This window comes from Neoarius graeffei, chromosome 8 (genome assembly GCF_027579695.1).
Source record: "Neoarius graeffei isolate fNeoGra1 chromosome 8, fNeoGra1.pri, whole genome shotgun sequence".
Taxonomy (NCBI): Eukaryota; Metazoa; Chordata; class Actinopteri; order Siluriformes; family Ariidae; genus Neoarius; species Neoarius graeffei.
Window position 1 is genome coordinate 18,593,757 of NC_083576.1, and position 26,317 is coordinate 18,620,073.

Genomic DNA, 26,317 nt, shown 5'->3' on the forward strand with positions numbered 1-26,317 from the left:
GTGTGACCCCCTTGTGCAGCAATAACTGAAACTAAACATTTCCAGTAACTGTTGATCAGTCCTGCACACTGGCTTGGAGGAATTTTAGCCCATTCCTCTGTACAGAACAGCTTCAACTCTGGGATGTTGGTGGGTTTCCTCACATGAACGGCTTGCTTCAGGTCCTTCCACAACATTTCGATTGGATTAAGGTGAGGACTTTGACTTAACTTTATTCTTCTTTAACCATTCTTTGGTGGAATGACTTGTGTGCTTAGGGTTGTTGTCTTGCTGCATGACCCACCTTCTCTTGAGATTCAGTTCATGGACAGATGTCCTGACATTTTCCTTTAGAATTCACTGGTATATTTCAGAATTCAGGGCGGCACGGTGGTGTAGTGGTTAGCGCTGTCGCCTCACAGCAAGAAGGTCCTGGGTTCGAGCCCCGGGGCTGGCGAGGGCCTTTCTGTGTGGAGTTTGCATGTTGTCCGCGTGGGTTTCCTCCGGGTGCTCCGGTTTCCCCCACAGTCCAAAGACATGCAGGTTAGGTTAACTGGTGACTCTAAATTGACCGTAGGTGTGAGTGTGAGTGGTTGTCTGTGTCTATGTGTCAGTCCTGTGATGACCTAGCGACTTGTCCAGGGTGTACCCCGCCTTTTGCCCGTATTCAGCTGGGATAGGCTCCAGCTTGCCTGCGACCCTGTAGAAGGATAAAGCAGCTAGAGATAATGAGATGAGATGAGATGAATTCAGAATTCATTGTTCCATCAATGATGACAAGCCATCCTGGCCCAAATGATGATACTACCACCACCATCTTTCACAGATGGGATGAGGTTCTTATGCTGGAATGCAGTGTTTTTCTTTCTCCAAACATAACGCTTCTCATTTAAACCAAAAAGTTCTATTTTGGTCTCATCCATTCACAAAACATTTTCCCAATAACCTTCTGGCTTGTCCACATGATCTTTAGCAAACTGCAGATGAGCAGCAATGTTCTTTTTGGAGAGCAGTGGCTTTCTCCTTGCAACCCTGCCATGCACACCATTGTTGTTCAGTGTTCTCCTGATAGTGGACTCATGAACATTAGCCGATGTGAGAGAGGTCTTCAGTTGCTTAAAGGTCAACTAAGTTAAAAAAATTAACTTTCATAATATGTTTATTCTTACCTAAAAACACAAAACCCGACTTGGAAGTAAAGCAAGAAAGTTGTTCTTCTCAAAATCGTATATTTTTAGTGAAGTTGCAAAATATCCCTTTCTGATTGGACAACAGGTGATGACATACGTTTCAGAATACAATGCAGAAAGTACCTGAAGAACTCCCTGCAGTTTTTGTGGAAATGATCAATAAGGATCGAAATAAAAGGGACACATTATGTTGTGCATTGTTTTCCATAGTGTTTCACAACAGGTAATAAGCCCTGAATGTGTCCTGCATCATGCTTTTTCATTTTTTTTTATCAGGTAGGGTAGGGTACATAAGTGACGCGCATGCAAGTAGAATATTTGTGAGGTGGTGAGTGATTGAGCTGAACGACATGGCATCCAGTTCCAGCGATATATCCGACCAAGATGAGCCGAGGAGAGGTGTCCAGCCATATTTATTCGAACCCCCAGCCTCGTGTGCATGGAGGCATGGAGGCTGCAGGAGGCGACGGCAGTGCTCGGTTGGGGAACATCAATTGGTACATAGCCTATGTCCACATTTCAATGTCTAGTGTGCCAATATCACTTATATCTTGAAGGGAAAATAAATAAAGGTGAAAACAGTGTCTGTGAAAGGGTGAGGCTAGCATAGCCTCATCTCATCTCATCTCATTATCTCTAGCCGCTTTATCCTTCTACAGGGTCGCAGGCAAGCTGGAGCCTATCCCAGCTGACTACGGGCGAAAGGCAGGGTACACCCTGGACAAGTCGCCAGGTCATCACAGGGCCTGACACATAGACACAGACAACCATTCACACCTACGGTCAATTTAGAGTCACCAGTTAACCTAACCTGCATGTCTTTGGACTGTGGGGGAAACCGGAGCACCCGGAGGAAACCCATGCGGACACGGGGAGAACATGCAAACTCCACACAGAAAGGCCCTCGCCGGCCCCGGGGCTCGAACCCAGGACCTTCTTGCTGTGAGGCGACAGCGCTAACCACTACACCACCGTGCCGCCCGCTAGCATAGCCTATAAGCTATAATTTACAAACCACGTTTATGAACATTTTCATTATTATTGTTGTTTGTTTGTTTACTTTGTTTTTCTTTCTTTTTACCAGATGATAGCAATGCTATTTCATGTGTTGCCTGTACAAGTAGGCTACAAATCAGTCGTAGTGATGTCAATGAAGTAGTAGTAGCCTACAGGGGGAAAAGCTGTCGACCCAAAATGTTGTATTGTAGTAGTCAACCAAACTCACATTGGCTTTGCAACCTGAACCGAATTGGCAATTGCTCAGACTAGCATCGCAACACCTGACTTTCTAACCTCTAACAAGGTACCAGTCTCAACGGGTGAAAAGCAGGCTACCGATATGTTATAGACAGCACCCTCTCATTTTCCATTTGAGGTCTACTGCAACGTGATTATGTCAGGCATCCAGGCCCACCGACTCTTTGTTGTAAAAACGGCAATACAGCACAGTATTTTGTCATCAGGGACATCTTTTCAAAAGCCTAGGATTTGAACAGATATTTTCGTGTGTTATTACAACATTCTACTTGTTTTGTATACTTCATTATTTCTGCAAGGTGATCTTGGGTGTCACGAAAGGTGTAGGCCTGTGTAGCAAATAAGATGTTATTATTTCAATGCCCTGATTTGTAGGTTGACTATTTTCACTCCGTGACACAGGTGCACATGCTCTGCCTGTGCGTCAATGCCGACTGCGGTCGAATCAGTGTGCTGCAGAGAGATCCCCGAAGTGGCTGCAAAAATACAAGCCTACAATGAGCAACAGAATGCACAACTAGAGTGCATCATGTCTCACCCAGGCTTTCAAACAGTCTGCCTGGATAGATGGGTACTGGAGACAGCACACTGCCAGTATGTGCAGCAGTATGGTGGGCATGCAAGGCAGGATCCATCTGAAAATGAGTGAGTTGTCCCCCTAGAACTCTGATTGGTAACAAAAGTGCCAAGATTTCATGTATTGCTGCAGCTAAAGTCATCACTACTGTAGTAAAATAATAATAATAAAAACACACACAAAGTAATTTCACAAAGTACATTGAATAATGGTTGGAATTCCAAATGACCTATTATTAATGAAGGCACATTCTTGACATTTCTTTGCTCTACAGGAAATTCAGACATACTGCATATCAGCAGCTGGCTAGAAGGTGCTGGGAGTACCTAGGCCGTCATGTTCGTGTTCCACTGCCATCCTGTGCAGTCACAAAGATCCGGGAGACATTCCCATCCACTGAATATACAGGTTTCCAGGATGTGGTGTAATGTGGCAAATAAAGACGTTTGAATGTATACTTGAATCAGATTTATTTGTTATAATGCATTTGTTAACCCTATAACAAAGACAAACCAGAGGTCCAAAGACCTGGGAAAAGGATTCACACAGCAATCCTTCCCAATCCAATGTGGATACATTATATGTCCATAATCAACACTAACACTTGCCTGAAATAACCTCAGCAATGATAACAAAAAAAAAAAATAATAATAATAATAATGTATGGTGTTGAAACAGAACTGAAAAAGTTTTCAAAGACCCAAAAAGGCACAAGATCATACATGACACACATTTGCCCATCAAAAGTTTCTCTGATGTGTACATACAGCCCAATACAATCATTTTTTGGAAAATCGGCTGTGATGGCATCGGATTATCTCCTCTTTGGGGGGGGGGGGGGGGGGGGGTGGTACACATGGCCGCTGCTCAAAGGTGGTGGTGATGGCTGCCTCTCTGGTGGTGAAGTGTCAAAGTCTTGCTCCAATACATCAGCCATGAGTTCCTCAACATAGGCTACACACATTAAAAAAAACGTGTCAAACATTCAAAAGAAGATTACTGCTTTTAGTTTTGGTGGGCTGTCTGTTTTGTAACACTAGGTAAAACGTTTTACAAATCAGTGCAAAGCCAATATGTGACAAATGTATGGGGGAAATCACAACCTACATAACGTGACATTTTCCACCTTTGACTTACAGTAGTTGCATGGTTCTTTGACTGGCTTAGCTGAAGCACTTCCTGGCTTGTACTTTGGTTTTTGAATACTATAGCGTAGGTCCCCTTTACTTGTCCTTGCCTGCTCTCTGTCACTGTTTGCATTGTAGTGTAGTGCTGCCAAATGAATCCTGAGATAGAAATGATAGGAAAGAAACAATTATTTTGTTGATGCTGTTAATATTGATACTGAATGTGATCTATTATCAGCATGAAAACAGCAACATTCTGAGTTATCAAGATTAGCGAGAGGTATGAACTTACCTGCTGAGGATGCCATGATATCTGTACTACTTCATTTTTGGTGCAAATTGATTGATGACACTATGGAAGGATGGTCCCTTCCATTTCGCTCACGTCAGCCTCACCTTCTTGACCCATGCCTTTTTGATGGTCTCATCTTTGGGGAAGCGATGAAAGCTTACCCCGTCTTTATATGTATTGCCACAACCTGCGATTATACACCAAGTAGGCATGGCTGGGGACTCTAGATGAAAACTCTGTCTTTGTAAGTAACTAAATCAACTCAAATTACTTTCAGCACTTCAGTCCAGGTGCAACGACTATGCCACCATGTTATTCTGAAACATACGTCATGAGGTCGCGTGACCTATCTCGTGCTCGTAAGTTTATTTTTTGAAGGGTGGAGCTTTGGGTCCTGAAAAACAGATGAAATACCGCTTTCCAGCAATTAGTGCACATTCACAAAATCACGCTCAGAAATGTAAGGTATCTCTCTGGATACATGAAAACACTTGGATAACCGTGGAATTTTGTTTTTTTAACTTAGTTGACCTTTAAAAGTTACCCTGGGGTCCTTTGTGACCTCACGGACTATTACATGCCTTGCTCTTGGAGTGATCTTTGTTGGTCGACCACTCCTGGGGAGGGTAACAATGGTCTTGAATTTCCTCCATTTGTACACAATCTGTCTAACTGTGGATTGGTGGAGTCCAAATTCTTTAGAGATGGTTTTGTAACCTTGTCCAGCCTGATGAGCATCAACAGCGCTTTTTCTGAGGTTCTCAGAAATCTCCTTTTTTCGTGCCATGATACACTTCCACAAACATGTGCTGTGAAGATCAGACTTAGATAGATCCCTGTTCTTTAAATAAAACAGGGTGCCCACTCACACTTATCCCATTGACTGAAAACACCTGACTAATTTCACCTTCAAATTAATTGCTAATCCTAGAGGTTTACATACTTTTGCCACTCACAAATATGTAATATTGGATCATTTTCCTCAATAATTAAATTACCAAGTAATTTTTTTTGTCTCATTTGTTTAACTGGGTTCTCTATACTTGTGTGAAAACCTGATGTTTTAGGTCATATGCAGAAATATAGAAAATCCTAAAGGGTTCACAAACTTTCAAGCACCACTTTACTTTGAGTATTTATTTATTTATTTATTTATTTATTTTTTGTGGAAACTTGTGACTTTAACTTCACTCCATTTGAAAGCTCCACTACATTTCTATTAAGGTCCTCGTTACTATGAAGCAGCATTGAAAGCGGATTTTTTTTTTGTTTGTTTCTTTTATAAAACATGATTCCCCCCCACAGGTGACACTGAGACAGCCTATTAATAAATCACTTGGGTCAGGTCACGTCCATAGACTGGATAAAATCAAGTTCATTTTCTCAGCAGTATTATTTGAACATGATTCGTTGATGGCAGAATGGAAGGAGGCAGTTCTTCTGGGGAATTCACACACCCATGGCCATACCTACTGTACAGTAGAACCCATGTTTCAGTTTTCAGAAAGGATTAAAGATTCATTTCGATTTAAATGTTTGATTTGTTTGCCAAAAATGAACTGTCTGACCTGCAGAAGCATATTAAGGTATGTACCGGTAAATGTTTTATTCTAAGAGAAAGCTTGCAGTGAAGTTGTCTGTGCTTTTAGAGCTAGTGATAATGTTGTAATAGCTATGCAGTCTGGTTAGTCAAATGACTTTCTATAGGTTTGCTCACCAAGTTGCTACAGCCTTGTCCATGGCTAATGTTAACACATAACAAGTTAACTTGGACACTGTTGGTTAGTGTGTTAAAAAAAAAAAGAGCTACGCTAACATGAATCACATTAACTTTTGCATAATCTTGCCAAATAAACAGAATGTTGAAATCTTTTTCTAGTAACATTACCTACCCAATATGATTTCGAGTTTGAAAAGACCACTTGCATGTCAAGTGGCGCTTCAGCTCTGCAGGTTCTACAAACTAGTCAGAAAATCCAGTTGGTTGCTTCAGAGGCATTAGGTTTTGTAAGTGTTGTGCCAACAATGCATTGACAGAAAATGTACTTTTAATACTTAAGTATTTTTCCAAGCAAGTACTTCAGTACTTTAACTTAAGTAAAAATTTGACTGGACAACTTTCACTTGTATCAGAGTAACATTTAACCTGTGGGAACTGTACTTTGACTTAAATAATAAACTTGGGTACTTTGTCCACTTCTGCTTGTGCTATAAACCACTCCAACTCTCCTCCATGCATTTCCTCCTTCAACAAAGAACTAGAGACCAGAGGTTTAAGCTGTGACACATAGAAAGTGGGGTGAATACATCGCATGGTGAGTGGTAATGCCAGTCTGACAGAACATGGATTGATTACCTTGCTGATGAGGAAGGGTCCTAGGTATCTGGGCACCAGCTTGCGGGAGACGGTTCTGAGTGGCAGATGGCATGTGGAGAGCATGACTCGTTGCCCCACCCGGTAAATGGGTGCCTTATAGCAGTGTTTGTCAGCCTGCCTCTTGGATGCTAGGGTGGAGCGAATGAGTCTTCTCCGAGCCAATGCCCACGTCCTTCTGCAGTGGCATATGAAGGTCTGGGCTGAGGGTATGGTGACCTCCTCTTGGTTGGGGAAGAGTGGTGGTTGGTAACCTAGGGAGCACTGGAAGGGTGAGAGGCCTGTGGCAGATGAAGGGAGAGTCTTGTGAGTGTACTAGACCCAAGGTAAGTACTTACTCCAAGAAGTGGCATCCCTGGACATCATGCACCTGAGTGCCACCTCCAAAGCTTGATTCGCCCATTCCGCCTGGCCGTTGGTTTGAGGACGGAACCCTGAGGAGAGGCTACAGGAGGCCCCAATGAGTTTGCAGAAGGCCCTCCAGAATTGTACAGTGAACTGAGGACCCCAGTCGGAAACGATGTCAGTGGGGAGTCCGTGTAGGTGGAAAATGTGAATGATGAGTAACTCGGCGGTTTCTTTAGCTGTGGGAAGCTTGGGCAGAGGGATGAAATGGACTGTCTTGGAGAACTGGTCAAAAACTGAGGGTGCATGTGTTGCCACCTGAGTTGGGGAGTCCTGTGACGAAGTCCAGGGCGATGTGAGACCAGGGTCAATGAGGAATAGGGAGGGGTCTTAGCAGGCTGGCAGGGGGTTGACTGGCTGTCTTGTTCTGGGCACATGTGTTGCAGGCTGCCATGAACTCCTGGACATCTTCCTTGATGGATGGCCACCAGAAGCGCTGTTGGATGAGTGCCAGGGTTTGAGCAGCTTCCGGATGACAAGCCAACTTGGAGCCATGATCCCACTGCAGCACCTGGGTTCACACAGAACAGGGAACAAGCAGATGGTTAGGTGGTATGTTGCTTGAGTTACTTTCTCCAGGGTCCTGCTACAGGGCCTTCTGCACCAATGTCTCTACCTCAAGTAGGGCGGCCCCCACCAGACAGCGTGGAGGGAGGATGGTTTCAGGCATACTAGACTCCTCCTGGCAGGCAGAGAATATCCTGGACAGGGCATCAGGTTTGCCGTTCTTGGAGCCTGGGTGGTAGGAGAGCATGAATTGGAAATGGGAGAAGAGAGACCGTCGGGCTTGCCGTGAGTTAAGGTGTTTGGCGGATTTGAGGTATTCCAGATTCTTGTGGTCAGTCCAGACAAGGAAGGGGAGATTGGACCCCTTGAGCCAGTGCCTCCACTCTTCTAAGGCTACCTTGATGACTAACAGCTCTCTGTCGCTGATGTCGTAATTTTGTTCAGCAGGGGACAGCTGGTGAGAGAAGGAGCAGGGGTGGACATTATCATTGGCCCTCTGGGAGAGGATGGCTCCGACCCCAGACTCAGAAGCGTCGACCTCCACAATAAACTGTTTTGTGGGATTGGGTATGGTGAGAATGGGTGCTGTGGTGAACTTGTGCTTGAGCATGGAGAAGGCTCTCCACTTCCTCACCCCACTTGAATGAGGTCTTAATCGAGGTTAAATCTGTGAGAGGTCCGGCCACTGTGCTGAAGTTGCAGTTAAAGCGCTGGTAGAAATTGGCAAATCCAAAGAAATGCTGGAGCTCTCATCGCGAGGATGGGGTGAGCCAGTCAACGACTGCCTCAAGCTTGAGGGGGTCCATCTGGATCCTAGCCAGGGAGATGAACCCCAGAAAACAATACAGAGCTTTGGTGAAATTTGCTTTTCTTTGCCTTGACACATAGCTTATTCTCTAGCAGGCATTGGAGGACTTGCCGGACATGGCCCTGATGTTCCTCCAGGGAGCAGGAGAAGATCAGGATGTCATCCAGGTACACAAAAATGAAGATGTTGAGAAAGTCCCTCAGGACATCATTAACGAGTACCTGGAAGACTGTGGGCGCGTTGGTCAGGCTGAAAGGGACCACAAGGTACTCGTAGTGGCCAGTGGTGGTGTTGAAGGCAGTCTTCCACTCTTCCCTCACCCTGAGCCTGACGAGATGGTAAGCATTGCGCAAGTCCAACTTGGTGAATATCTTGGCTCCCTGGAGTAGTTCAAAGGCCATAGTCATGTGTGGTAGTGGGTAGCAGTTCTTGACTGTGATGGCGTTGAGACCTTGATAATCAATGCATGGGCGGAGCGACTTGTCCTTATCCATGAAGAAGAATCCTGCCCCTGCTGGGGAGGAAGGGCATATGATCCCAGCTGCCAGAGACTCTGAGATATACTTCTCCATAGCTTGCCTTTCGACGGGAGACAGAGAGTAGAGTTGCCTTTTGGGTGGCACTGTCCCAGGAAGGAGGTCGATTCTGCAGTCATAGGGTCTGTAAGGAGGGAGGGACACTGCTTGGGTCTTGCTGAAAACAAGTCTTAAGTCCAGGTATTCTGGAGGCACATGAGAGAGGTCAGGAAACTCACTGGCTGGAAGCTGTGGTGGTCTGGCAGGATGCAGAGTGGAGTTCAGGCAGGAAGCTAGGCAGGAATGGCTCCAGCCTAGGATGGTGTTATTGGCCCAGTTTAGGTTAGGGTTGTGCAGCATTAACCAGGGTAATCCTAGGATGATGGGTATGTAGGGGTTGTTCATGACATGGAGCTGGATGGTTTCTGAGTGGTTACCAGAAATCCTCAGGGTGAGCAGGGTGGTAAGGTGGGTGATGGTGGTCAAGCCAGTGCCATTGAGTGTCAGAACTGTGAGAGGGACATCGAGGGCGAGTAGCGGAATTCCCAGATGCTTGGCAGTGGCGGAGCAGATGAGGTTCCTGTCTGCCCCTGAGTCGATGAGGGCCTGGAGATAGTGATGCTGGTTGTCATGGATAATGATGACAGGGAGTAATGGTCGATCAGCGGGGGGCTGGTTGGCCCCTCAATTCACTGGTGGGGCTCGTCCTTTTAGCAGGCAAGCTTGGCAGGTGTGTCCTCGCTCACCGCAGTAGAAACAGGACCCTGTGCTCCACCATCGTTGTTCCTCCACTGACACCCATACCTGGTCTACCTGCATAGGTTTGACGGACAAGGCGGGAGGTGGAGCGGGTCTTCTCTCTCCTCCATTGCTGGATCCAGGCATCGATAAGGTTGGCGAGGTCCATGAGACTGGAGAGGTCCAATGGCAGTTCCTGTGATACCAGCTCATCCTTAATGATGTCAGACAAGCCATGCAGGAATGCGTCTACCTAGGCATTCTTGTTCCAACCGCACGATGCCGCCAATGTCTGGAACTCGATGGCATAGTTCGAGGCAGACCAGGACCCCTGCCGCAGCTCCATAGGTTTCCTAGCAGCCTCCCGGCCGGATAGATAGCAATCGAAAGTTTGCCTCATCTCTTCTGAGAAATCTTTGAAACAGGAGCAGAAGGGAGCGTCAGTGTTCCAGGCAGCTGTTCCCCACTCCCTGGCCTTGCCAGTGAGGAGCGTGATGATATATGCCACCTGGGAGGATTCTGTGGGGAAGGTCAGAGGTTGCATCTCCATGATCAATGAGCATTGAGACAAGAATGATCTACAAGTACCTGGCTCTCCATCATAGGGCTGAGGTGCAGGAAGTCTTGGCTCATGGGAAAAGGCAGTGGCAGGAGCTGAAGTTGGAGACTGCTGGGCAGAGGTAAGCACGGCTTGATAGTGCTGCGTTTGTGTGGTGAGGAGGTTGAATGAGTTGACAGGGTGGCAAGGTTCTGTGTAATCTGTTGGAGGTCTTGCTAATGGGTCCTGAGGAGAGTCCCTTGCTGCTGGATGGCCGTTCTCAGACGGGTGAGTTCCACTGGATCCATGTTGGCCAGAATGTACTGTTAGGGGTTGTGGAGGTGTGGTGAGATAAGGATCCACAAGCAGAACACAGACAGTAATCAAATAAATAGAGAGAGATTTAATCCAGGGAAAAGGGCATGGCACAAGGGTAAACAAACAGGACAAAAACAAATGGCAAAAATAATCCAGATAACAAGAGACAGAAAACGAGACAAAAACACGAAACAGGCAAGGACAAAAAAATGCTAGGACAAAAAACCAACAAGAAAAAAAACCTAGTGCAAAAAACATGAACTATAATAAACCCTGAGTGCAAACAACATGAACTAGAAAAATGAGCTTGCACAAACAATCATGAAACATAACCGAGGCACAGAAACAGCTAGAAGCAAAGCGAGATGTTCTGGCAAAGTTCCTGTCTGAGAACAGTGTTTTTATAACAGCAGAGAAAACCAGGATGTGAATGCAGGCATGAAGGAATTCCTGTTCCGGATTCAGATCGGCACTGACATGAGAGATTCGTAATCTCTGGAGTGGATGTCCGGAGTGGAGCATAGTTTGCACAGTTTGGGCCTTTTTTTATATAACAAGTTGCCTTTGCAGGTGCCTGAGAGCTTGACTCAGGTGTTCTGGCTGCTCAGATACCCCAATCAAAAGGACTGAGATGGAACAGATAATGCACAAAATCAAGAGGAACACCAAATCCAGAGAAAGTAGCATCCAAACAGCAACAGCTGTAGGAGACTTGGCTTAGAATCACAGTATTAACACAAGACTTTGTAAAGACAAAGGATAAACAAAGGAGTGTATATATAATGACTGGGGTAACAACAGAATAAGGTGCAGGTGAGACTAACTAGACAAAGGTGCAAACATGAAAAGGAAGCCTATCTAGAGACAATAGTGGAACAAATGCAGAGGAAAGCAGGTGCCCAACAAAACAAGGAGCGATGTGTGACATGTGATAGCTCCTTGTGAGTCCTGTAGTTTATGTGTGTTCTAAAAATAGCTGACTCGCATTTACGTGCCATGACTGTCAAATCCAGATTGCTGCCACCAGGCTTTTCGACTTGAAAGGCTGGTATTTTCTGAAATGAGCCCAAAAATGACGTAGGACACCACTTTTATTTACTTCGTTCAACATGCTTAAAGGTCCCATGGCATGAAATTTTCACTTTCTGAGTTTTTTTAACGTTAAAATGAGTTCCTCTGACCTTCTTAAGTCACCCCAGTGGCTAGAAATTTCATAATCCGTAAAGCAAACTATGCCCAACATTTGAGAATGGCGCGTCAAAACGGCATGTTGATAAGCTCTTCCCTTTACTACGTCAGTAAGGGAGATGATCCCCACGCCCCCCCTCTGGATTCCCACCCACCGTATGGATTGCCCGTCCAGTTGTAGTGAGGAGACCATAGAGGACACAACAACATGGCATCACCTAAGCGAGCGAAACATGGAAATTGCGCTGTACATGGATGTGACAACACAGAAAAGAGTCTGTTTTTACTGCCGACGGGAGAGCCCCTGAAGACGCAGTGGCTTAATTTTATTTACTTCAATAATACGCCATCGAGTCTACCTAAGACAGTGTATGTTTGTCGGAAGCATTTTCCTGAGGAATGTTTCCACAACTTGGGACAGTACAGGGCAGGTTTTGCACATCAACTGTCACTGAAGCCTGGGTCCATACTAAGCATCCCTGCCGCATCAGCCACAAACACCGAACAAGTAAGTGTATAACTGTTAAGTCGTTTTGCCGTGTTTTAAAATCGGTGCGTTTGCAATGGCTACATTAGTTGTGCAGCTAACCGCTTCCTGCAGTTAGCCAGGTACTCTGCGCTACCTCTGTTATAATAGCCAATCAAAACAGTTTTTACAAAGACACACACATTCTTTTTTTTAAGTCACTCATTCATTTTATTTGTTTGTTTGTTCAGTAAAAACCCAAACATTTGTTGAATTTATTTTATTTCCTCGCGTCGCACCTTAATGACATCAGCACGCGGTATTTTTCCCTGATTCTGGGCCGGGGTGTCGTGAGCGGCAGAGCAGCTCCATCGCTGCGATCCATTGAAAGTCAGCCCTAGATCCAATCTTTTGTCTGGAGCCGAGGTCGCGCAGGCGGCCCTCCAGCGGCACCGGCCAACCGTGGAGGCAGCGGTTCTCCCAGGGGCGAGTTGGGGGGAGGAAACAGCAAAGTCCCCACTCCTCCATGGTAAAACTGCTCAGTTTTACCATGGGTCTCAGGCTGAAAAAAACTCGACAAAGTCCCAGTTTTACCATGGGCTCGAGTTGTACCATTTTTTTAGACAGGGCGGACGGACCAGGGCATTTGCCTGCCTGGCCGTGCCCGACGAGGAGTGCTCTCGGCCGGCTTGGGAGGCAGACGGCAGCCCCTCCTGGAAGTGCAGTTTTACTATGGGCCTTAGGCGGAAAAAAATGACAAAGTCCCACTGCTCAGTTTTACCATGGGCCTCAGGCGGGAAAAAATGACAAAGTCCCAGTTTTACCATGGGCTCGAGTTGTACCATTTTTTTAGACAGGGCGGACGGACCAGGGCATTTGCCCGCCTGGCCGTGCCCGACGAGGAGCGCTCTCGGCCGGCTTGGGAGGCAGACGGCAGCCCCTCCCCCCATGGCACGCCCCCACCCTCTACCCTTCCCCACCTCCATGCTTCTCATTAGCAAAACGACGCACTGGGAAAAGGGCTGAAATGGGGTTTTCTTCCAGGAGGCTATATCTACGTTCCGAGGGTTCATTTCGAGAAAGGCTGCGGATATAACATCCGGAAGCCTCCACGATCCCATTTAAAGCATCAACAAACCACCATGCCATGGGTCCTTTAAGCTGAGCAGACATCAGAAGGAAAAACATCTGATGCTCATTATCATTAAACCTACCATCATGAAAAAAAAGCCAGATCAGTGTGAAGAAGGCAGAGGAGTTAATACAATTAAATGAAAAAAAAAATCCACCCTGAACAACTTAAATATTAATCTTTATACTTAGCACATCTTTAATAGTGGGTCCAAGACCTATTTTGCAATTAAATTCTCAGTTTAAACTTCCTTCATCAACACAGTTTGGTTAACAGTTTCCAAAGTTACCCACATTGCTGTTCAGCTAACGTAGAACACATAAACCTTTTGGCACAGTCATTGTTTCTCTTTATCTCTAACTAAAAGGTGAGATATATCCACTGGTATTTCTTCAGGCAACAGTGAACATCAAAGAAGTGCTCACGTCACACTTTTTCCATGAAAAAATTGCTTTCTAATTCATGCTATTTTGCAACACAAATTCCTCTGAATATTATGAACATTTTAAAAAGACCCAAATGAAACCTTAAGGAAAATTGTAGCTGTCTTAAAAGGATGCCTTTGGTATTTTCTGTTGGCAGGTTGTGCTCCAATCATCAGTTTTTATTTGAGTAGGCATGTACTTATAGTTGTAACATTCTGAAGGCACTCCAGTGCTCTGGTGTGTAGGCTTTAGGACTAATATATATATATATATATATATATATATATATATATATATATATATATATATATATATATTCTATCCAAATTCACTGGATATGAGCAATCACATGCTCTGATTGATTTGCTATGCTACTAGGGTATTAGCCCATATACTGTGAGTAGAGAAAAACAAAATGGTGGAGCATGTTACTGAACCAACTGAGGATGGAATAAAAACTCTACTCGAAAACAAAACCACCCAAATTTTGATCAAGTATTTAAAAAGAAACCAAAATAGCTAAAAGAATATTGCCCCCCCCCCCCCCCCCAATAAGTCCTGTTCCACCCTCCAGCCCAGTCTATGGTGGCAATGCACCTTTATGTTGGTTTGCCATCTGCCAAAACAATCCTAAAGAAGAAGAGGAAAGCCCCTCAAAATGGGAAAAAAAGCATAAAAAATATGGAATAAAAGTATTGCTATGCTATGCTATGCTACTAGGGTATTAGCCCATATACTGGGAGTAATAATAATTTTTCAGGAATTATTATTATAGCATTTTTCACAAATTGCTACTGTCATTTCGCCAGTTTGTTTCCATTCTAAGCAGAAACTATTTTGTTGGACGTCTCATCTCATCTCATTATCTCTAGCCGCTTTATCCTGTTCTACAGGGTCGCAGGCAAGGTGGCACCAATCCCAGCTGACTACGGGCAAAAGGCGGGGTACACCCTGGACAAGTTGCCAGGTCATCATTGGCTGACACATAGACACAGACAACCATTCACACTCATATTCACACCTACAGTCAATTTAGAGTCACCAGTTAACCTAACCTGCATGTCTTTGGGGGAAACCGGAGCACCCGGAGGAAACCCAGGCGAATACAGGGAGAACATGTAAACTCCGCACAGAAAGGCCCTCGTTGGCCATGGGGCTCGAACCCGGACCTTCTTGTTGTGAGGCGACAGCACTAACCACTACACCACCATGCTGATATATATATATATATATATATATATATATATATATATATATATATATATATACACACACAGTGGTGCTTGAAAGTTTGTGAACCCTTTATAATTTTCTATATTTCTGCATAAATATGACCTAAAACATCATCAGGTTTTCACACAAGTCCTAAAAGTAGATAAAGAGAACCTAGTTAAACAAATGAGGCAAAAATATTATACTTGGTCATTTATTTATTGAGGAAAATGATCCAATATTACATATCTGTGAGTGGCAAAAGTATGTGAACCTCTAGGATTAGCAGTTAGTTTGAAGGTGACATTAGAGTCAGGAGTTTTCAATCAATGGGATGACAATCAGGTGTGAGTGGGCACGCTGTTTTATTTAAAGAACAGGGATCTATCAAAGTCTGATCTTCACAACACATGTTTGTGGAAGTGTATCATGGCATGAACAAAGGAGATTTCTGAGAACCTGAGAAAAAGCACTGTTGATGCTCATCAGGCTGGAAAAGGTTACAAAACCATCTCTAATCAGTTTGGACTCCACCAATCCACAGTTAGACAGATTGTGTACAAATGGAGGAAATTCAAGACCATTGTTACCCTCCACAGGAGTGGTCAACCAACAAAGATCACTCCAAGAGCAAGGCATGTAATAGTCGGTGAGGTCACAAAGGACCCCAGGGTAACTTCTAAGCAACTGAAGGCCTCTCTCACATTGGCTAATGCTAATGTTCATGAATCCACCATCAGGAGAACACTGAACAACAATGGTGTGCATGGCAGGGTTGCAAAGAGAAAGCCACTGGCCTCCAAATAGAACATTGCTGCTCATCGTCAGTTTGCTAAAGATCATGTGGACAAGCCAGAAGGCTATCGGAAAAATGTTTTGTGGACAGATGAGACCAAAATAGAATTTGTTGGTTTAAATGAGAAGCATTATGTTTGGAGAAAGAAAATCACTGCATTCCAGCATAAGAACCTTATCCCATCTGTGAAACATGGTGGTGGTAGTATCATCATTTGGGCCTGCTGCATCTGGGCCAGGATGGCTTGCCTTCATTGATGGAACAATGAATTCTGAATTATATCAGTGAATTCTAAAGGAAAATGTCAGGACATCTGTCCATGAACTGAATCTCAAGAGAAGGTGGGTCATGCATCAAGACAACAACCCTAAGCATACAAGTCATTCTACCAAAGAATGGTTAAAGAAGAATAAAGTTCATGTTTTGGAATAGCCAAGTCAAAGTTGTGACCTTAATCCAATCAAAATGTTGTGGAAGGACCTGAAGCGAGCAGTTCATGTGAGGAAACCCACCAACATCCCAGAGTTGAAGCTGTTCTGTATGGAGCAATGGGCTACAATTCCTCCAAGCCAGTGTGGAGGACTGATCAACAGTTAGCAGAAATATTTAGTTGCAGTTATTGCTGCACAAGGGGGTCACACCAGATACAGAAAGCAAAGGTTCACATATTTTTGCCACTCACAGATATGTAATATTGGATCATTTTCCTCAATAAATAAATGACCAAGTATAATTTTTTGTCTCATTTGTTTAACTGGGTTCTCTTTATCTACTTTTAGTACTTGTGTGAAAATCTGATCATGTTTTAGATCATATTTATGCAGAAATACAGAAAATTCGAAAGGGTTCACAAACTTTCAAGGACCACTGTATATAATTTCAAATCACTGCTTAACAGCCCTAAAACACACTCTGCTCATTCATGGATGCTCATTCAAGAGCTTCACTTGTACATATTGAGCATCAAAATGAGGAAAAAGTGATCTCAGTGGCATCTCAGTGGGAATGGTATGTTTGTTAGTGCCAGATGGCCTGGTTTGAATATATCAGAAACTGCAGTCTGAATTTCACACATAAGAGTCACTGGAGTTGATACAGAACATTTAAAAAAGTGAGTAGGCAGTTCTTTGTGTGGAAATAGTGGGTCAGTGAAGAATGGCTAGACTGGTTTGAGCTGAGATTAAAGTTACATACGTTTGAGATCAAACAGTAAATTATAAAAAAAAAATTAAAAATACAGTAAATAGCCCTATTCCATGACTATAATAATCCATATTATGTCAAGAACTGCTCAATTAAGTGAAGTGAAATGACGTCCATTATTATTTTCAGACATGTGTCTTCTCATGAATGAAAATAAAGAAAAAACATTGAATTAGAAGGTGTGCAAAACTCTTGACTGATACTGTAAATATATCTAAAAATATAACTAAATTGATATTTAATACTAAGCATACACATAGGTTGATGTTTAAGGTGGAATTAATGACAGGATGAATTAACAGGTGTTTTTCAGGTCTTATTTATTTATTTATTTATTTATTTATTTATTAATCTATTTTCAAAATATCGATATAGGGAATAGATACAATTCATGGTAAGATAATAATTATGGGAGAAAAAATTGAGGGGCGGCACAGTGGTGTAGTGGTTAGCACTGCTCGATGTACTGGTGTAGTGGTTCTGGGCTCGAGCCCAGTGGCCGACGGGGGCCTTTCTGTCTGGAGTTTGCATGTTCTCCCCATGTCTGTGTGGGTTTCCTCTGGTTCCTTTGGTTTCCCCCACAGTCCAAAGACATGTAGATTAGGCTAATTATTGGCTCTAAATTGACCATAGGTGTGAGTGTTAATGGTTATTTGTCTCTGTGTCAGCCCTGTGATGACCTGGTGACTTGTCCAGGGTGTACCCCGTCTCTCACCCATAGTCAGATGGGATAGGCTCCAGCTTGCCTGCAACCCTGCACAGGATAAGTGGTTATGGATGGGAAAAAAAAGAATCACAAATTTGAATAAAACCCTAAAGATGTAAAAATGTGACATTGAGACTGTATTTTTTTTCTTAAAGATGGTGGCAAACTTTTTCTCATCAGTCAATGGGTTCTTGAACAAGTTCCATTCAGTATTCTTTGAACTTTGATGGTAAAAGAGTCCCTGTTTGGGCACTGGACATTTTGGGCGGCATGGTGGTGTAGTGGTTAGCACTGTTGCCTCACAGCAAGAAGGTTCTGGGTTTGAGCCCAGTGGCTGATGGGGGCCTTTCTGTGTGGAGTTTGCATGTTCTCCCCGTGTCTGCATGGGTTTCCTCCATTCCTGTCAAACTTTACAAGCCTGTCTACTTCTACCTGATTCCATGGTGTGAATGTAAAACTTTTAATGTTACTTAGAAATATGGATTTGTTCCATAATGATAGAGGCAATAAAAAAGTACACCATGAAACGTTTATACTGAAATATTTGTGGTGTGTTTTGTGATTTGTCGGTTGTGTGCAATGCTGATGCCACATAGAGACATTTCCAGCATAGTTACAATTGCATTTAATATTGAAAAAAATAATAATAATAAATGAATAAATAAATATACAGACCAACATATCAGTGGTAACCCTTTTCTCATCAGTCAATGGGTTCTTGAACGAGTTCCATTCAGTATTCTTTGAACTTTGATGGTAAAAGAGTCCCTGTTTGGGCACTGGACATTTTGGGCGGCATGGTGGTGTAGTGGTTAGCACTGTTGCCTCACAGCAAGAAGGTTCTGGGTTCAAGCCCAGTGGCTGATGGGGGCCTTTCTGTGTGGAGTTTGCATGTTCTCCCCGTGTCTGCGTGGGTTTCCTCTGGGTGCTCTGGTTTCCCCCACAGTCCAAAGACATGCAGTTAGGTTAACATGGGGTGACCTTGGGCTGAAGTGCCCTTGAGCAAGGTACCTAACCCCTGACTGCTCCCCAGGTGCTGTAGTGTGGCTGCCCACTGCTCTGGGTGTGTGTGCATGTGTTCGTTGCTTCAGATGGGTTAAATGCAGAGGATGAATTTCACTGTGCTTGAAGTGTGCATGTGACAAATAAAGGTTTCTTCTTTCTTCTCCTTCTTCTTCTTCTTCATATTTCCACCACTTTTGAGTGGAACCATTGTAAACAAGGATGCATCATAAACGGAGGATGTTACACAATGCACAAAAGAAGCAAACAGTAGTAGCAAGATGGCAGAGTGCACTGATTATGTGCAAGCTTTTATTCTGCCATTGCAAATATTTTTTTCATTCCAATTTTTTTTTTTTTCTGAAGATGTATCCTTTTCCATAGTGTTCGCCATTTACTGTGCTCTTCTTCCTCCCAAACTTAAGGACATGCCTAGTAATGTTATCATGGTTCACACTGAGGGGAGGGGGAACCCTAGCTAAAAAAAATTGGTGCATGAACCAAAGCAGAACCTGGTCCCCGTTGGTGGAAAAGAGCTATGGGAGCTGTTTAACACATTATGACTTGAGGCGTCTTTGAAAAAAAAAAATTCTATGATCTGAGGTATTGTTTAAAACAACCTTCAAAAACCCAAGGGTTTTCTGAAAAACTTGATAGAATTATCAACATTCACTAAAATTGAAAGCTTAAACCTTTTGCTTTAATTGGATTAATTGTCTCATGTTCATTTACTTTTTTTCAATAAAATTCTACAAGTGTTGTCGTTGTTGTTGTTATACTCGCCAAAATCCATGTCCTGCTCAACCATGTCTGTCATTCACTGAAGCTTGGATAGAATATCACCAGTCATATCATAATCTGGGCCGGAATCTTCTAACCCTCCTGTCATGTTCACCCCCCACCCCTTACTTTAGTGTTCCCGGTCAAATTTGACCGGTCTGTTTTAATTGCTCTTAAACTAACACAAAAACCATTAGTCACCACCAAAGTTTTATTTAACACTCTTTAGCTGTGAACAATGCCTCAGAGTAGTGGTTAACATGAATAACTACATTCAAAATACAAAAAGGCACTGAAAATTTATAACAAAATGAATGTAATGTAAAAAAAGAAAGGGAAAACCAGAGACCAAACTCCTCAACATGAAGTGTGTGTGTCTGTGTGTGGTGTGTGTGAAATCATGGACATGAGTGGCATTTGACACTCAGGTCAGAGTGGGCCTTGCAAACGTAGTGATCAAATTTGCAGCAGCTCAGGCTTGTTTTATTGTCTCGAGGGGCACAGAGCTCACAGCGCTTCCTTTTCTGCCCCTGTCCTTTTTGGGGGAGAGCGGCCAGGGCAGCGGCTGGGGCTTGCACACTCCTAACCAGACTGTCAGAGGCTGGTGTGCGGGGAATGTGCTGGTGCCGTTGAATAAGAGGAGTCACCAAAGCTTTCCCCAGCTCTGCTAGGAAGAGTCTCCTCTTGAAACACTTCCCCTGATTCCAGGTTGGGTCGATCGCTGTCCACACCACATATGCATCGCATGCAGACACATCAAGGATGTTGTGGAACACTGCCACAGGCCAGCGGGCTGTCATTCGCTTGCAGGTGTATGTACCAGTAAGCTGCAATGAAAGGAACAACAAATAAAATAATGGAAACAATATTGTATCTGTCTTACACAAAATGCTAATATATGTATTTAGGCACTGCCTAAAAGCGGAGCTCCCATCTGTTTCTGGGTTGTAGAATTTTCTTATATCATAGCCAGTCTTGTTCGTTATCTCATTATCTCTAGCCGCTTTATCCTGTTCTACAGGGTCGCAGGCAAGCTGGAGCCTATCCCAGCTGACTACGGGCGAAAGGCGGGGTACACCCTGGACAAGTCGCCAGGTCATCACAGGGCTGATACATAGACACAGACAACCATTCACACTCACATTCACACCTACGGTCAATTTAGAGTCACCAGTTAACCTAACCTGCATGTCTTTGGACTGTGGGGAAAACTGGAGCACCCGGAGGAAACCCACGCGGACATGGGGAGAACATGCAAACTCCACCCAGAAAGGCCCTCACTGGCCACGGGGCTCGAACCCGGACCTTCTTGCTGTGAGGTGACAGTGCTAACCACTACACCACCGTGCCGCCTCCATATCCAGTCTCTTTTGTTTTATTTCTTTACTGGCTAGCACTGGCCATGAGGCGGTGTGTATGACTGGTAATTACTAACACTGGCCACGAGGCGGTGTGTATGACTGGTAATTACTAACACTGACCACTAGGCAGTGTGTATGCCTGGTGGTACATGTACACGGACAAACCACAAAAAATCAACTCGATGGGTTTACCATTTTTTCTTAGGTATGGTGCTCTGCTGGAGCGCCGCTATGATTCACATAAATAAAAATAAAATAAAACGCATGATGGATGAAACTACACATTACCTTATCAAGGCAGTCAATGCCTCCTTTGTTCCTGTTGTAGTCCTGGATCATAAGGGGCTTCCTGTCCTCTGTGGTGCTGACAGTGGCGTCTTTGTGTAGCATGCTCATCAGGATGACATTTCTATTTTTCTTGGGCACATATGACACAAGAGTGTGTGTGTCAGTGAAAGCAAATTTTGATGACAGTGCCTCTCTTCCTCTGGTCGATACCAGTGCAGGGGGAAGTTCAGACTTGTTCTTCCTCACTGTCCCTACCATGGTGAGCTTTCTTTTCAGCAGCTCCTGACCAAGAGCATATGATGTGAAGAAGTTGTCACATGTGATATTATGCCCTTGGAGACCAGTTGTCATGTCCAGCACAACACGCATGCCCTGTTTTTTTTTGGCCCTTCCAGGACTGGGTTTCCCCATGTATACCTGCATATTCCAGGCATAACTGCTCCTGGAGTCACATGCTGCCCAGATCTTTATTCCATACTTCCCTGGTTTGTATGTGTGTCTGTGTTGGGGTGGTGTGCATGGGGATGTTTTCTCATTTGATGGAAGAATATAATCTGGATACTCATTCATTTCCTATGGCGGTCACTTTTGACCGGGAACACTACAGGTTGACTAACAAAGTTGACTAAAACACTGAAAATTCAAGGTAAGTGGTGATCATCACTTTTATATGTTCAAGTACACAGTGTGGAGGATATCATAAGGTCTTGAGGCAATCAGATGTAAAAAACAATATTTGTAAGTGTTTTAAGTTGTAAATCGGTCACATTTGACCTTAACATGACAGGGAGGCTAATCTATCGCTATTTTTGCCCTCAAAGTAACTGCTATGGACCCTTTTCACGTGACGTCACGACAAATGCGGCCGCCATTTTGGACATGTACTACCAGTAGTTTACCACAGCCAACATTGAGGAATGGCAGCAAAGAAAGTGTTTATTTTCAGCAAGACTTCCATCATGCCACTATATTGTTGTGCACCTGGATGTAGTAACCATCAACAAACAAGGCAAGGGTTATTATTTTATCGGATCCCGGTAGATGCTGACCGACGGAGAAGATGGATAGTGGCATACCAACGCTTGTGTAGTGACCACTTTGTTGGAGGTAAGACGAATAAAATTAGCCAGAAAAGGCATTACATTGCTGTTAACATTCCATTCTAGTTTACTGTAATTATGATCTGGCAGCTATTTACACCAGATCCAGTGTAAATAGCTGCCGGAGCCAACGTCCGAGGTTCCGGAGCGCACTAGCTCGCGGCCGGCCGGAGCGCGCTAGCTCGCGGCCGGCCGGAGCGATCTCTGGCAAGCTCGGACGTTGGCTCCGGCAGCTATTTACACTGGATCCGGTGTAAATAGCTGCCAGATCATAATTACAGTAAACTAGTAAATACAGTTTTCTGCATCTCGCTCCTTTTTCTTTTATGTTTGTCTCCTTCCTCGCATTCAAACCGATTTGAGCCGAAGTCCACTACATGTCCAAAATGGCGGTCGCGTTTACGAAGGTCACGTGACTGAAAAGGGTCTATACTCGACATCAACATCACTCCCATCATTCTCACTCAGGTCATCAGCTATTGTTGAGTTTTTTGTGGTCCGCATGGAGGCTAAGAGAATAAGACTAGCTAAGAGTGCTGAAAAATATGCACCCTTTAATATCACAGGTCTTGAAACTGATGGCATAATCTAAAACATGGTCACATCACATCTGGCTCTAATGAGCAAATGAAGCATACATCATACCAGTCTTAAAGGGATAAACATGCAAATGTCGCATCTGGTCTTAATGAGTTAATCTAAAGACTCGGAATTTGATTAAAAAAAAATCTTGGATGCTACTGAAGATCATCCAAGATTTTTATTTTTTATTAATATGCAAGATTAATAGTGTATTCTTTTCACATCATATTCATTCTTTACAGATCATTTGGGTCTTTGGAAACTCCATAGATTAATTCAAGGTTTTGTTGTTTTTTGTGTGTGTGTGTGTGTGTGTGTGCGCGCATGTGTTTTCAGTTTACTCCTGTGTTGAGAAAGGGGGAAAAGAAAGGAAAAGGAAAAAACCAGCCCTGTGGTGAGGTGAAAGAAGTCATAGAGCAAAAAGTAATTGATGTTTGGATTGTGATTGTGGATATTCAGGCAGTTGAGGATAAGGTTAATTTATTCCATCTTTTCAGCTTGCATTTTATCTCTTGTAGCACAGGGATAGCAAGATGATAGAGTTCTTTTTTTATGATCTGTCAAAATTCAGTGAAATGCAAATGCCACATTATTTACTCTACAGCATTGTCTGGCAGACATAAAATGTAAGTCCTTGATCTAAGTATCCCAGTTGAATTTGACTAAGGGAAGAATTGAAGGTTTTCCCCTAATGACCACCAAAACATCCTTGTATAATGAACAGTTATTCCACGAAATCGAGTCATACATGAACTGATAGCCGATGAGGCGTATAGCACCAAATCAGCTACAAGCCATGTACAACAAGATTGAGTGGAATAACTCTTTTATTCTATCTACATTCACTGAATTTTGAGAAACAGAGCATTTCTTTTTTTTTTTTGCAAATTTGATAAATAAGAACTTTATACAAAATGTCCGACAAAATAATTTCCACTTAGAATGTAAACAAACAGGCAAAATGACAGGAGCAATTTGTGAAAAATGCTATTCTAAAAATTCTTGAAAAATATTTAAAAATATATACATTCTTTCCATCAAATACTTTTATTCCATATTTTGTTGCTTTTTTGTGTATTTGGGGGGATTTTCTTCTTCTTGAGTTTTTTTTTTTTTTTCCCCCAGTTGGCAAACCAACTTAAAGGTGCATTACTGCCACTGACTGGGCTGGAGTGTGGAACAGAAGATACTGGAGGGAAAAACTCTATATTATTTTAGCCATTTCTGTTTATTTTAAATACTCTATAACAATTTTTGGGGTTTTGTTTTCAAGTAGATTTTTTTTTAATTTCATCCTCGGTTCACACTCTGACATTTTGTTTTTCTCTACTCACAGCTGATATCCTAGTAGTAGAGTTGCCAATCAGAGTGCATGATTGCTCATATCCAGTGAATATGGATAGAATAATTCCTTTTAGTAGCTGGAATATTTTCAAGATGTGTCTTTTAGTTATTTGTCCAGTAAAATACAGTCCAACTCTCAAGTAACTGGGAGCAATGAAGAGAAAGAACAACTTGAATAGAAAATTCCAATTCAACATCAAGGCATGGTTGTCATGTTAGCACCTCTATGGCACAGATATATAGGCTGCATCTGAGTACTCAGTATATCCTACCCATGGCTAAATATCTACCCAACCATAACTGTAGTATGTTCTATAAGTATGTGAATGAGTAGTAAGGCCACAACTCGGTGCCATCTTGCCTGTCCTCTGACCCAGATGTTCACACATGATGATATGTGCATCACCCTTGTATGATGCGGAATTTAAAAAAAATAATAATAAAATAAATAAATAAAAGAGCCTGAAATGGCAGAAATTTTTAGATAATTCCTGATATATTTGTACATCATTGCAACAACTGACTTCTCTTCAGACAGCCATCTTCTATTTTTATTTTTCCAGGTGGAATTCTTCTGGGGCGGCACGGTGGTGTAGTGGTTAGCGCTGTCGCCTCACAGCAAGAAGGTCCGGGTTCGAGCCCCGTGGCCGGCGAGGGCCTTTCTGTGCGGAGTTTGCATGTCCTCCCCGTGTCTGCGTGGGTTTCCTCTGGGTGCTCCAGTTTCCCCCACAGTCCAAAGACATGTCGGTTAGGTTAACTGGTGACTCCAAATTGACCGTAGGTGTGAATGTGAGTGTGAATGGTTGTCTGTGTCTATGTGTCAGCCCTGTGATGACCTGGCGACTTGTCCAGGGTGTACCCCGCCTTTCGCCCATAGTCAGCTGGGATAGGCTCCAGCTTGCCTGCGACCCTGTAGAACAGGATAAAGCGGCTAGAGATAATGAGATGAGATGAATTCTTCTGCTTTGGTTATTCTGAGGCACCAGCTGCATTATGGGATAGTGTCGTGTGGTACACTTGCATACTACAGATCATCCAGTTACCATTCAATGACTATTTAATGCCTACTGAGTAGATACCCTAGATACTACTTTTTTCATACTAATAGTATAGAAGTATGCATATGTGGATAAAGCCACACTATTCATCAACACTAGCACATCACATGACCTCACTGAACACTCCCACCTGTTTCCTGTTTCACCTAATTAGTACTGTATCGCTATTTAAGTTCTGGATTCTGATGTTGATCTGCTTGATGATGGTCAAGCTTTTGTTGTTTGTTGTTGCATGTGGCATGTTATCACTGATATAACATTATATTCCTTGTCTTATGTTTATAGCTTATGGTTATGATTCTTGTTTTTCACCTTGTTTGTTTCTGTTGTGGGTGGCATGGTGGTGTAGTGGTTAGCACTGTTGCCTTACAGCAAGAAGGTCCTGGGTTCAAACCCAGCAGCTGACGGGGACCTTTCTGTGTGGAGTTTGCATGTTCTCCTCATGTCTGCCTGGGTTTCCTCCAGGTGCTCTGTTTCCCCCACAGTCCAAAGACATGCAGGTTAGGCTAATTGGTAGCTCTAAATTGACTGTAGGTGTGAAGTGAGTGTGAATGGTTGTTTGTCTCTGTGTCAGCCCTGTGATGACCTGGTGACTTGTCCAGGGTGTATCCCGCCTCTTACCCATAGTCAGCTGGGATAGGCTTCTGCGACCCTGCACAGGATAAACTGGTTACGGATAATGGATGGATGTTTCTGTTGTGTTTCTTGTAGTAAAACTGCCTGCATTTGCATCTGAATCTGCCTCCACTTCCTGACAAGTTATAACAAATACTAATTTGTTTGGAGAGTGTACACGAGTATATCAGCATGCATAGTATTTGTGTTGGTTTCTTTTTTGCTTTAATTAAATGAGATTTATCCATGTTTATGAGCATTGTAATTACTGACTGTAGTCCAATTAAATGGGTTTTGATTAATTTATCTACCTGAGATTATTAAATATATAATAGTATGATAGTAACATTTAATTTGGGTGCTTACTTTGTTTCATGATGAATCATGCATACATACAATGTGGTGTTTTGCTTGGAAAAAGGTGAGAGAAAATA

General features: G+C 43.3%; 1 pseudogene; it reads right to left on the minus strand.

The window, feature by feature from the left end:
* Positions 1 to 8,457: 8,457 nt before the first annotated feature.
* LOC132889863 (uncharacterized) overlaps positions 8,458 to 26,317 on the minus strand; it is a 35,966-nt pseudogene continuing 18,106 nt past the window's right edge.